Genomic DNA, 12,641 nt, shown 5'->3' on the forward strand with positions numbered 1-12,641 from the left:
TTGTTGCTGAGCAGACTGATGAGCAATGAGTTCAGTCTCCAGTAAAGGACAAGGTTGAAGAGACTCTCTATACTGACCTAGGACTCAATTTCTCTTCTGAGTCACCAGACTCCCCTGCCGCTGACCCTTCTCCTCTGACCAAAACTCAAAAAGGCAGTGCAGACAAGCGTTTCAAATGCAAAGCTCAAAAGCCTAGCGTGATAGATCTGCTGGATGAATCGCCACTGAGGGACCCAATCACAGACTTAACTGGGCTCCAATTCCAGTTCTTCACTGACATCACTGAGCCCACTCCGGACAAAGTAAAGGAAAAACAAGCCTCTGTTTCTCAAGCTGAGAAACAAGCCAATCAGGGTCAAGCTTCTGCCGACACTTCTGCTCAACCTTCCACTGAGCAAGTGCTCGATGTTCCAGCTGCTCAACATCATGAGTTAGCTAAGGAAAATCCACATGCTAAAGACAACTCTGAGTTGCCTCAACCTCAAGACTCAACTCAACTTCAGACTGACCCTGAGCAGGTAAATAACACTGTTGAGCAACCACTTCCTTATTCTACTGAGCAGTTAGAAAACCAGGCTGCTCCTGCTGCTGGCCTCAATAAAAGTGCAGCAGCTGACCAGGCTAGCACTTCCACCTCTGGGCAGCACCAAAATTCTCCACCTGCTGCCGCTAACCAAAAAACGGCCACTGAGCACAACACTGATGATCCTTATACTTATTTGGATGCTTCTGAGTCAGGAAGAAGAATCATCCACTCTGCTCAAACTCTACTTCAAGCGATTCATCAGTCTCAAGCCGATGTTGCTGGGTCTATTCCTACTGAGCCAACTCAATTTTCCTCCGTCATGCAACTTTTGACCGAACTCAAAGGTCTTAAGGAGCTGATGAGTGTCATGATCGTCAACTTAATTCTACTTTGATAAGTTGTAGAAACAATTGGCTTTAGTCCAAGTGGGAGTATGTTGGGGTTTAGTGTCCTATAGACAATTGTTCTAGGATAAACTCAATGTAAATGAAGTGTTCTTTATATCATTTGTTTTAATGAGATATGGTTTCATAACTGTATAAAGGCAATCCCTTTTAAGAACTAAATAAAGTCTAATAAAAGGAAATCCATAAGTTTGTTTAAAGTGATTATAAAGTGTTCATACAAGCATGAAGTGAGACGAAACTTTATAATAAACTAATAAACTTAAAACCACCCCAAGTCAAGTAATATGTTTAGGATTGACATATCACTGTTGAGACTTGCATGTAACAATGTCTTCTGTCCCGACAGAAAGCTGATCTCACAAGCTTCATATATACAGATATCTGGACAGTTACTTGGATCCAATGAAAAGGAGTTCATTAGGATTGGGGACCCGAATTGAGATAACAGGATGGGTAGATTCATCCTTGTCACCTGTTCATCTCATTGGTATTAATAGGTATAAATAATCCTCAGACTCAAAGGAATGTTAATTGGTCATTCTGGATTACGAAATGTGATACTTTGATCCTGTTGTAACACGATCCTTAACAGAGATGACTCTAGGGTGTGAACGGCAGACGTTGGGTGTCACAGGAAGTAATTGCAGGATAATTATACATTGGATTCAGCATTTATCACTCCCGATAAATGGGAGATACATCCATGGATCGCTTGTGGAAGACTCGACTCTAAATCCTTGCAAGGTGATAGCTTAAGAGTAAGAAATACAGATTTCACTTAACCTATCTTTTTGAGTTGACTCGGCCTGTACAAGTAAAACGAACGTCTCGCTATATGTGACTTGACATTATCCATAGTCATAAGATTCAGTTCAAGCATGTAGTTGATAAAGAATCGAATTATACTGTAACTAATACGGAAAGGTTAACGACGGAATCAACCTGTCTTCTTATAGCTCTGGGAGAATGTTTCAGATTTGCTAATCACATTTCGTGTACTCATTCCATTATGTAAAGATTAAATATAATTCTGTGAAAATTAATTTAATAGTTACAAACGGCTAGAAGCAATAAGAACCTAATGGGTCACACATAAGACTTGGAGCCCAAAAGAGAAACAGATGTTAATTAATTGATGGAAGCCCAACTGAGCCCAATAGGGCCCAGTAACTAAAGGGGGGGGGGGCGAAATTTATGTATTAAATACATAAATAATTAATTTGATTTTATCAATCCTAATTAGATTAGGATTATGAATTAAATTAATAAAAGGATAATTAAATTAGGATTTTTAATGAGATTAAAATTACTCCTATTATTATCCAATAAGGTTATTATTATTATCTTTATATTTAGATATATTAATAGATAATAATTAAGAATTCTATTCCGAATTAAATTCTTATTAAGTAACCTAATTCTATCTAACTAGGGCTTGGATACAAGAGAATATAAATACCCCCCTCATTGTGATTTTTGAAACAGACAAGCATTCCAGGAGAGAGAATTTTCGACCCCCTAGCCGAAGATGAGAGATTCACCGCTTCCTACCGATTCAATTGATTTTCATCTCTTTCTTTTATTCCTTGATCTTGTGTTGATTTGTTAGAGGCAATCTATTCTTGATTGCTTTCATACGGTTGATATCTAACTTGATTTGGGTTGTGTTTTATCTTGTGCTTGGGAACTCGGAGTAAGAGTTGTGGGCACTTCGATTGCAACGGTAGATAGATCTTCATTAAGGTATTTCCTTCTATCCCTCTTTATATGAAATAACGATTAACGGATCTTAGGTTAATGGAAAAAGGTTAAAATTTTTATATTTCCGCTGCTATACGTTAGCCTTAAATTCCATCACTATGCTCCTCCCCTTCAATCTAATGATGCTGGCAAAACGAGGGAGAAAGATCAAGCTAAGCAAGCTGCTGGAACTCAGCAGAAAATGGGGGAGAAAGATAAGGATAAACAGCTAGCTGTCGGAACTCAGCAGAAGCCTCCTGGCTCAACTTCTGTTGTCCCAGGCACTCAAAGTCAGCAACAGAGAACAGCCAAGCCTAAAGCTAAATCTAACCAAGTTCAAGCCAATATTAAGAAGTAGAAATAGAACTAGACTTAGCTTGAGACTTGTAACTTTTGTATCTGGCATGTTGAGACTTGTAACTTTTGTATCTGGCATGTTCTATCTTATGCTGACTATCTATCTATATAAGCATCTTTTCCTAACAACTGTCTTTATATATGTGATGCTTACTTGCTGTGTTTATATGCTGATCTATCTCATACAAACTCATTGAACAACAACTTAAAACTTGTGAACATAAAAATTTATCAAGTAAAATACACTCAGTATACACCAACTCTGATATTTGAATATAACTCTGATACCAGAACCCAACTCTAATACTTGAATTAAACTGAGTATCAAAAACTGAGTAAATGTCTGAATGTTCCAAGTATTGACCTTCTTTGGAAACTGACCTTAGGCTCTTTTCGATTAAATCTTAGAAGGTTTAGAACTGAACTAAGTCAGTGGACTCAAGTCTTAGATTCACTCAATTAGATCTTAGAAGGTTTAGAGTTGAACTAAGTCAACAAATGCAACCCTTACGGGGTTGTAATTTCAGAAGAATAAAAAGGTCAAAAAAATCATGAGGGATGCTCAACACTGAGTTCCTTGATTAAATACTTTTGCCAACATCAAAATGGGGGAGTTTGTTGAAACACCTTTCCACATGATTTTGATTTGTCAAAATTATTTAAGTTAATCCCATGATTAAAACAATTAGATTTAAGTGCTTTGATTTAATTGTACTAATGTGTTTGTTCAATGTTGAGTAAGTTAACTAACAAGAACAGGAACCGAGAGTTTATAAAAGAAAGACAGAACAAAGTCAGCATGATCAAGTCACACGGCAAAGCTGAGTAGAATGCAACTCAGCTTTATGAAAGAAACGTCTTCTTCAGGAAAGCTTGAAGGCGAAGCTGCGGAGTCAAGCTGAGCAATATTCAAGTCGCCGCTAAGTCAAGCTGAGTGAAAATCAAGTCAGTGTCCAATTATCCGTCAACTTGTGAGACAAAGTCTGACACATTTCAGAAGCCTCGAAAATCCATTTCAAGGACCTTTTCGAGACGCATGGACCATCTGACGTTTGGCAAGAAGACAAATATGGTGCTAGAAGACGAACCTGGCGCAAGAAGACGAAACTGGCAATCTAGCTTCTGCTAAAAACAGACGATAGGATTGGCCTGCAATTCTGGAAGCTGACCAATCAGTGACGAAAGAAGACCGTTTACTCTCAACAGATATGTCTGAATTCAAATCATTGAAGCTTCAGAATTCACTATAAATGGACAAGTTCATCTCTTGGATCATTTAGAGAACACATAGAAGAGAGATACAGACAAGCAAAATCTTCACTAAGTCAAAAATCCAAAAGAGAAGCTGTCTGAATAGAAAAAGCAAGTTCTTACACCCAATTCCAATCATTGTGTAAAAGTCTAGAGTGAATTTTGTTCATCTAAAGTGTTCTTCATTTTGTGAGAACAATCTTGTATCAATTGTAAAGGTTAGAAGAGTGAAGATGAGTACTCGGTTATAGTACTCAGTGGTAGAGAAAATCTGAACACTCGGTTATAGTGTTTAGTGGTAGATAGGATTGAGTAGACGAATAGAGGACGGTACTCTTGCATACTCAGTTGCTATTGTAAACGGTTTGTGCTCTACCTTTAAAGAGCTCAGTAGTGGATTGAAAAAACCCGAAGGGATTCTGCGGACTGGACGTGGGCGGTGAGGCCGAACCAGGATAAGTCTGCTGAGTAATCTCTAACCCTTTATCTTGATATATATGTTTATGTATGTGTTGCTTGCTTAAATTGCTCAGTAAATAATTTGTACAAGCCGAGTGCTGAGTTGGAAGCTGACCTAAAGTGTTATTTCCCAACTCACAATTGAAACAGCTCTAGTCAGTAACTGATTAAAGTTGTCTCACACCTCACTCAGCCTTGCTGACCTAAAGCTGAGTTAAATTGTCAAACATTTAATTAAGTCAGCATTATAAATCTAAAAAAGTTACATTAGTTCCTAACCCCCCCTTGGAACTAATCCTACTACGTTACATGGGACCAACATAGTCCTCAGTTAGCGAAATGGATGAAATTCCTTCCCAACTAATTTTCTTTGAAATTAAATCTTTTAAGAACTTACCATAGTTAGGAATTTGCGTAATTACATCCATAAATGTCAAATTAATTCGCAAATTTTTAAGTTTGTCCAAAAATGTTAAAAGTTGTTTGTCATAGTCCTTATTTCGGACTTTGTGTGGAAAATGTGGTTTGGGTAAAAATGTTTTTATACTTGAGTCAATTGGTGAACTTTTTGTATTTAATGTATCTTCTTTGGATTTTGTTGGTAAATCAGTTCCGGGTAAAGTTGAATCTCCGGGCATTTCCGGACCTAAGTAATTTTTCCCTAAACGAAGAGTGATAGCCTTTACATGCTCTTTCGGATTTTCTTCCATATGGCTGGGAAGACTTCCCTCTTTTCGGGATGGAATTGATTTAGCAATTTGACCAATTTGAACCTCCAAATTATGGATGCTAGATGAGTGGTTTTTAATAAGCTGATCGAATTTATTCTCGATCCGTTTAAAACAATCGTCGTGATTACTTATTTTTCCACTGATAGCATCTATAAATTTGTCGATTTTAGAAGATAAAGTGCTAATTGTATCTCTTGATTGATTTTGATAATTATTGGTACGATTTTGATTATCATTTGCATTATTATTATTATTATCTTTCCAATTAAAGTTAGGATGATTCCTCCATCCAGGATTATAAAGGATTATAAGTATTAGAATAAGCATTATTAGTTTGGTTTTGCCCTTAGACAAAATTTACCTGTTCGATCTCACTCATACCTTCATAATCTACATCCGTTTGGATTGGATTACCGTTCGCATCGCACGGTGCCATAAACTTATCAATTTTGTGCGATAAGGCAGAAAATTGGGCTTGTAACATCGCGACTGGATCAAGATTCACTATACCTTTAACGGATGATGTGGTTGAGGATGATGGTTTTGCCACCGGTATGTGTCCACGTTCTGCGGGCCACATACTGCTGTTGATTGCCATTTCCTCCAAAAGTTCTCTTGCTTGGGCTGATGTCTTCTTCATAAATAACCCTCCCGACATAGCATCTAATGAACCTCTAGTTGTAGGATTTAATCCATTATAAAATGTTTGCATTAAAAGTTCAGCGGGCAATTAGTGGTGTGGGCATAAACGTTGAAGTCCTTTAAAACGTTCCTAAGCCTCATAAAGAGTTTCATTATCATTTTGAGAAAAAGATGTTAACTCTTTTATGACTCTTGCGGTTTTTGCTAAAGGAAAATATTTTGATAAAAACGCTTGGGCTAGTTGGTCCCAAGTTGCAAATGTTGCGCCTGGCATAGAAGTTAACCATTCTTTGGCTCTATCCTTTAAAGTGAAAGGAAAAAGGTGAAGTTTGATTGCTTCGGCAGTCACATCTAGTATCTTAAAAGTGTCACAAATTTCAAGGAAATTTGTTAAATGGGTGTTAGGATTTTCGTTAGGTAACCCGTAAAATGTTACATTATTTTGCAACATATTAAGCAATGATGGCTTAATTTCAAATTGGTTTGTGGTGATTCTGGGTCTAACGATACTATTGGTTACACTGGCCACCCCTGGTCTACCGTAATCCATAAGTGTTGGTGGGTCTGCCATATTATCAGACTCAGTATTTTGTTTGTTTTTGTTTTTCTTGTCTTTCTTTTTCTTTTTAATTGTTTTTTCAATTTCTGGGTCTAACGGGTTTGGTGCAATGCCTGAACTTCGAGAACTGCGCATGAACTTGAAATCTTACACGAACCGAAACTACCTTCAAAACAGAATTTGAAAAATAAATATGTTAGTAAATTAAAATTAATAAATTACAAAAGTTGAAATAGGTATGTATAAACCTAGATTCGAAATAAAACACGAAAAATCTAAATTTTTGTTAAAAAAATTGGCGTTCCCTTGCAACGGCGCCAAAAACTTGTTGAGCGATTTCCGCAAGTGCACGGTTTCGTTTGTAGTAATAAAAAGATATCGATCCCACAGGGAACATTTTTCAACAAAAACTTATTTATGTGTAGTTTAAATTCGACTTAAGGTTTATAGAAATAGATAATCGTTATTTGAAATTGGTTTTGAGATTGATAGAATAAGAATTAGGCTAAAATATGTAGAATGTTAGAAATCAATTCTGTTTTGAATATGAATTACAAAACAGAAACGTTTAGTGTTTAAAATAAGAGATTTATTGTGTTCGTTTGCATTAAGCAAAGAAAACAACTTTAAACTTTGTATAAACTATAAAAATGTAATAACGTAAACTCCTTCAATTAAAGGGCTTTGAACTGCAGACAATCCTTCTACGGTCGGGTTAGATTGCTACCTTAACCAAATTAATTCTCAAAGAATGAATTTGCGTAAGTGTTCAACAAAGTTTCCTTGTAATGATTTTGAATTTAACTACGTTTTAATGAAAACACCAGAACTCACTTCCGATCATTTACAGAAGTGCTACATAAAAATTTATTGAATTGCATGAACTTTATTAGATGAAGTATGAATTTGATATAAATTTACAGAGAATAAAATGCATGGAAGCATTCAAACGACATGAGAGTTCCGGGTCATCAATCCTTTTCTCAAACCTCGTTAGAGTTTGTCAGGCTCGTGGGTCGAATCCGCTACTTAATCTTCTCGTTGAATCTTCAGAATAGAGACGGGTACTTCTACTACCAAAATGTAAACTAATATTGAATGATCTTATTCTAAATCTAATTGCTACTGTGTTTGAAATTAATTTGTAAACAATGTGTGTACATCACATTGTTTTTACAAAATTAAACTTCTAACTCTGAATCGTTTTGACTCAGAATTCCTGCATAAATTCTGTACTAAAATTTTCTCTTCAATATATATACAACTCTGAAATCAACTCTTTATTTATAGAGTTTGAAGAGTCGAGTTTAAGGGACGTGTCTGCTGCGAAGAGACGTTCTTATCCAATCGAACGGACGCGTTTCTTTGAAAACGAACATGTGTAAGTCGTGCTGCCTGAAAATCTAAAGTTACCGAGAATGGAAATTCTCAGCCGAGAATGAGGAAGCAGTTTTAAGTGTTCAGAACGCAAAGGAGGAAGAGCTGACCGACGCGTGTTGCGATCGAGAATAGGGAATCTCGGTCGCGACACGGGAGTTTTTCTCCGTCTCCGACTTCGTTCCTCGTCTTCGTTTCGGTGCGTTTGATTTTTCTTCGTCTTTGACTCCTTTTGTAGGATTTTTCCTTCGTTTCTGACCTCTTTTCGTTCCTATTTGGATTTTACCAAATATTTAGGTACCTTGCATGAAAGAAACATATTCGGACATAAAAGTACGCTAAATAGATATAAACAACACGAATTCATAGCAAAACTGATGTAAATATTGATGATATTTTAGGTATATTTTGGGCTTAACAAGGTTTTTTTACATAGATGAGATAATATCACTATATAAGCTAAAACCAATACAACATCGAGAAAGGGAATAAAAAGACCAAAAAAGACAATAAAAGCCATAAAAGGAACACTTAAACTAAAAAAAAAAACTATAAATCACATATATCTTGTAAATCCACATCGACAAAAAAGTAATAGCAGTTTAATCTTCATCATTTAGAACCTTCCGGACATTTGGATCTAAATCATTTCTACTGCAACCACGCAGATCTAGAGATCTATGAAAAAGATAAAACGCTTATACTGTTGTTAAATTTGAAAAAGGTATAAATGAAATAATTGTAGATAATAGATGTGTTCAGGCGGAAAAAGATATCCCATGAAATATATGAACTCCAACTAAAATGAAGTTACTAACAAAATGATACGGATTGAAAGCGAGAAATGAAGGTTTTAGTCGTAAACCAACAAAGATGTTCTTCTCAAGCTTAACTTGAAGGAGTGAATCCCGATAACAAGGTATAAACCTTAATTCTCAAAGAGAAATGATATTTGATTGATAAAAGTTGTTCCATTCTTACAAAATGAGGGTATAAATACATCCCCTAATGACCGACGCTACCCCTATTAGGGTTACAAAAAGGCATAAGACAAAGGGCAAAATGGATAGTCTGCTCAGACAAGGAGTACGTCGGCGCAGGTACGGACTGTCAGGCTGTCTGTTGGTCGACTTCCTGAGGAAGTAATCTTGGCGATCCGCCCATGCTCATATGTGGATACGCCTTCTGGCGTACTCCTAGATCCGCCTTGCTCGCATGTCTTGGGGATCCGCCCTTCCAGGTGCATCCTCTGTGAGCTTGATTCTTGAAGACCCGCTAGAGTCCGCGCGATCAGTGTGGCCAGTTCGGATGTCCGCATCATTCTCTCCTTCTTTAAAAGAGTCCGGCACTGATTCGTTTTTGTTGAGCTCTAAAGGACCATCCGATTTCCATGGGCTAAGGTCACGGATGTTGAACGCTGGTGAGACTTTGCCAAGCCAGTTTGGCAATGCTATATGATAGGCATTGGCGTTGATCTTTTTGGTGATTTTATATGGCCCATACCTCCTAGGCCGAAGTTTGCTGCTTGCGGTGTTGGCGAGCCTCTCCTTGCCCAAATATACCATGACCTCATCTCCAACTTCAAACTGTAGGTCCCTGCGGTGCTCATCCGCCTTAGCCTTTAACTTCTGATTTCTATCCTCAAGAGTCTCCCTTACCTCTTGGTGCATCTGCATATAGTCCTGGGCCAGCTGGTTGGCAGTCACATTTCCCTTTGGATGGTATGCTATATCAAGGGCATGGTTTGGGGTCTTTGTGTATACTACCTCAAATGGTGATCTCCCGGTTCCCGAATGTACAGAGCCGTTGTAGGCGAACTCAGCTTGGGCTAGAACCACATCCCACATCCGGGGCTTATCCTTGCACTTGCTACGCAGTAAGTTTCCTAGAGTTCTATTGACCGCTTCTGTCTGTCCGTCTGTCTGAGGGTGGGCAGTGGTACTAAACTTCAGAGAAGTATCAAAAAGAGCCCACAAGGTCCGCCAAAAGTGACTCAGAAACTTTGTGTCACGATCTGAGACAATACTCTTTGGTACGCCATGTAGTCTGACGATCTCCTTGAAGAACAGTTTAGCAGTTGCCGATGCATCATTGGTTTTTCGGCATGGTATGAAGTGTGCCATTTTTGAGAATCGGTCAACAACCACAAAGATGGAACCCATGCCCCTCTGAGTTCTGGGTAACCCTAGGACAAAATCCATGGACAGATCCTCCCATATAGTTTCTGGTACAGGTAGTGGTAGTTGCAAACCAGCATTAGTGGGGTGTCCCTTGGCTGTCTGGCAGATATAGCATCGTTCTACTAGGTACGCCACATCTCTCCTCATCTTGGGCCAGAAATAACGGGAACTTACTGCTTCATAGGTCTTGTTTCGCCCAAAATGTCCCCCCAGGGATCTGCCATGCAGATCGCGGATAACTTTTTCGCGGATGGAAGTGCAAGGTAAACAAAGTTGGTTACCCCTCATTAGATACTCATCCGTGATGTGATACGCTCCATCTCCATGCTGGGTTTTACATTTCTCCCAAATGCTACCGAAATCGGGATCCGCCAGGTACTCTCCTCTGATATGTTCGAAGCAGTCGGTTTCCAGATTGACGGTTTTTATTAGTGCAACCCTCCGACTCAAGGCGTCCGCCACTACGTTTTGTTTTCCCGCCTTATGGATAAGCTTATAGGGGAACTTATCTATGAAGGTGGACCATCGGGCATGCATGGAGCTTCGAAGTTGCTTCTGACTTCCTAGATACTTGAGGGCCTGATTATCAGTGTAGAGAATGAATTCTTTCCCCACTAAGTAATGCTCCCATACTTTCAATGCCCTCACTATGGCATAAAATTCTTGATCATACGTTGCCCACTTTTGCCGTGCGTCACATAGCTTCTCACTGAAGTACGCAATGGGCCTTTTCTCTTGCATCAAAACACCACCAATCCCAATTCCACTGGCATCACACTCAACTTCAAACAGTTTATCAAAATCAGGATACGCCAGCACTGGCGCTGTACTCAGTTTTTCCTTGATCAAGGCGAAGCTCTCTTCTTGGGCGTCCGCCCACTCGAATCCCTTTCCTTTCTTCAAACATTCTGTCAATGGGGCCACTATGGAACTGAAGTTCTTAATGAATCTTCGATAAAATGTTGCTAGCCCATGAAAACTCCTGATGTCCCCCACATTCCTCGGAGTCGGCCATTCTCGGATGGCCCTCACCTTCTCTCCATCCACTTGGACACCGTCGCCACTAACCACGAATCCAAGGAAAACCAAACTTTCCATGACAAAGTCACACTTCTTGGTGTTGGCGAATAGCTGGTGTTTCCTTAACAGATCAAATACAAGCTAAGCGAGTACAAAATCCACAAAGTGAATAAAAAAGACCACAAAAGTTAGTAAAATGCACAAAAACAACAAGCAAAACAAAACAAAACAAAACTATAAATCACATACTTCTCGTAAATCCACATCAGAATAAAAGTAGCTGCAATCCAGTCTTCATTAATTAGGACATTTCGAATAATTGAATCTGAGTTATTTCTACTATAACCATGTAAATGTAGAGATATATAGAAAATATAAAACATTTCTGCTATTCTTAAACCTAAAAATAATATAAATGAAAAAATTATAGATAATAAATCCAATTTAGAAGAAAATGAGATCTGATGAAATATATAGATTCCAACTAAAATGAAGTTACCAACAAAAAAGAGACACTTGAAATGTGGGGGTAAAATAATAGATGGGAGGATTCTTTCTTCCTATTCAAAGAAGATCGGTGAAAAAGAGAGTTGTGTAGGGAAAGAGAGAATTGATACTAGGAAAAACCTATAGTTGTGAAATAGGGTATTACGAGTTTTTCTTACATACATAAGAAATAATCAATATATATAAATCGATTCTTCCTCAACCTAAAGTAGAAAATTATCTCACACGTATAAATTACTTATTACATTCGTAGCTAGACAATAGGAGATATTTAATTCAGTGATAAGGGCGGAGCCAGCCCAGGGTCCCGGCGGATGGAGCCCTCCAGCTACCGGCTCCATCATTGAGTACCGGTTGTTGTCCCTTATACCCCCCAATATAATGTTTAAAAGTTTTTTATTTATTTTAACTTTATTTATTTTTAAGATTCAAATAACTTAATTTCTAAATTAAATTTTAATTTATAAAAAATTTAAAAATAAAAATATAAAAATATTATAATTTTTTAGAAACTAGTATTGAACTAATAGAAAAATAAACATGTTTATTCTTTTTATGTTGGACACTTTTAATGTTTTAACGAATACACCGTCGATAGACAGCTGATACCAATTGTACCATTAACATCTAAAAATAATGTAATTTACATCAACATTAGAAAGATCGACCAATTTCAAACTACATTAAAAAATATAGATTTTATTTATTTATTTTATACCTATTGCATATCACTTTGTTTTTTTAAATTGCAATTTTTTGGCAATTTAATAAAATATTTGGAAATGAAATATCTTTAAACTAATGTTTTAAGAATCGGATGGGAAGTCGAACCTGATTAACAACTAGAAAAATCGAGACTCAATATGCTCAACTCAACCATATACA

General features: G+C 37.5%; 1 non-coding gene across 1 annotated transcript; it reads left to right on the forward strand.

The window, feature by feature from the left end:
- The first annotated feature begins 6,199 nt into the window (after positions 1-6,199).
- LOC136221051 (small nucleolar RNA R71) lies at positions 6,200-6,306 on the forward strand. Its single transcript, XR_010684842.1, has one exon. It is a non-coding gene; the product is annotated as a small nucleolar RNA R71 (small nucleolar RNA).
- The last annotated feature ends 6,335 nt before the right edge of the window (positions 6,307-12,641 follow it).

The sequence above is a fragment of the Euphorbia lathyris genome, chromosome 2 (genome assembly GCF_963576675.1).
Source record: "Euphorbia lathyris chromosome 2, ddEupLath1.1, whole genome shotgun sequence".
In the NCBI taxonomy this organism is placed as follows: Eukaryota; Viridiplantae; Streptophyta; class Magnoliopsida; order Malpighiales; family Euphorbiaceae; genus Euphorbia; species Euphorbia lathyris.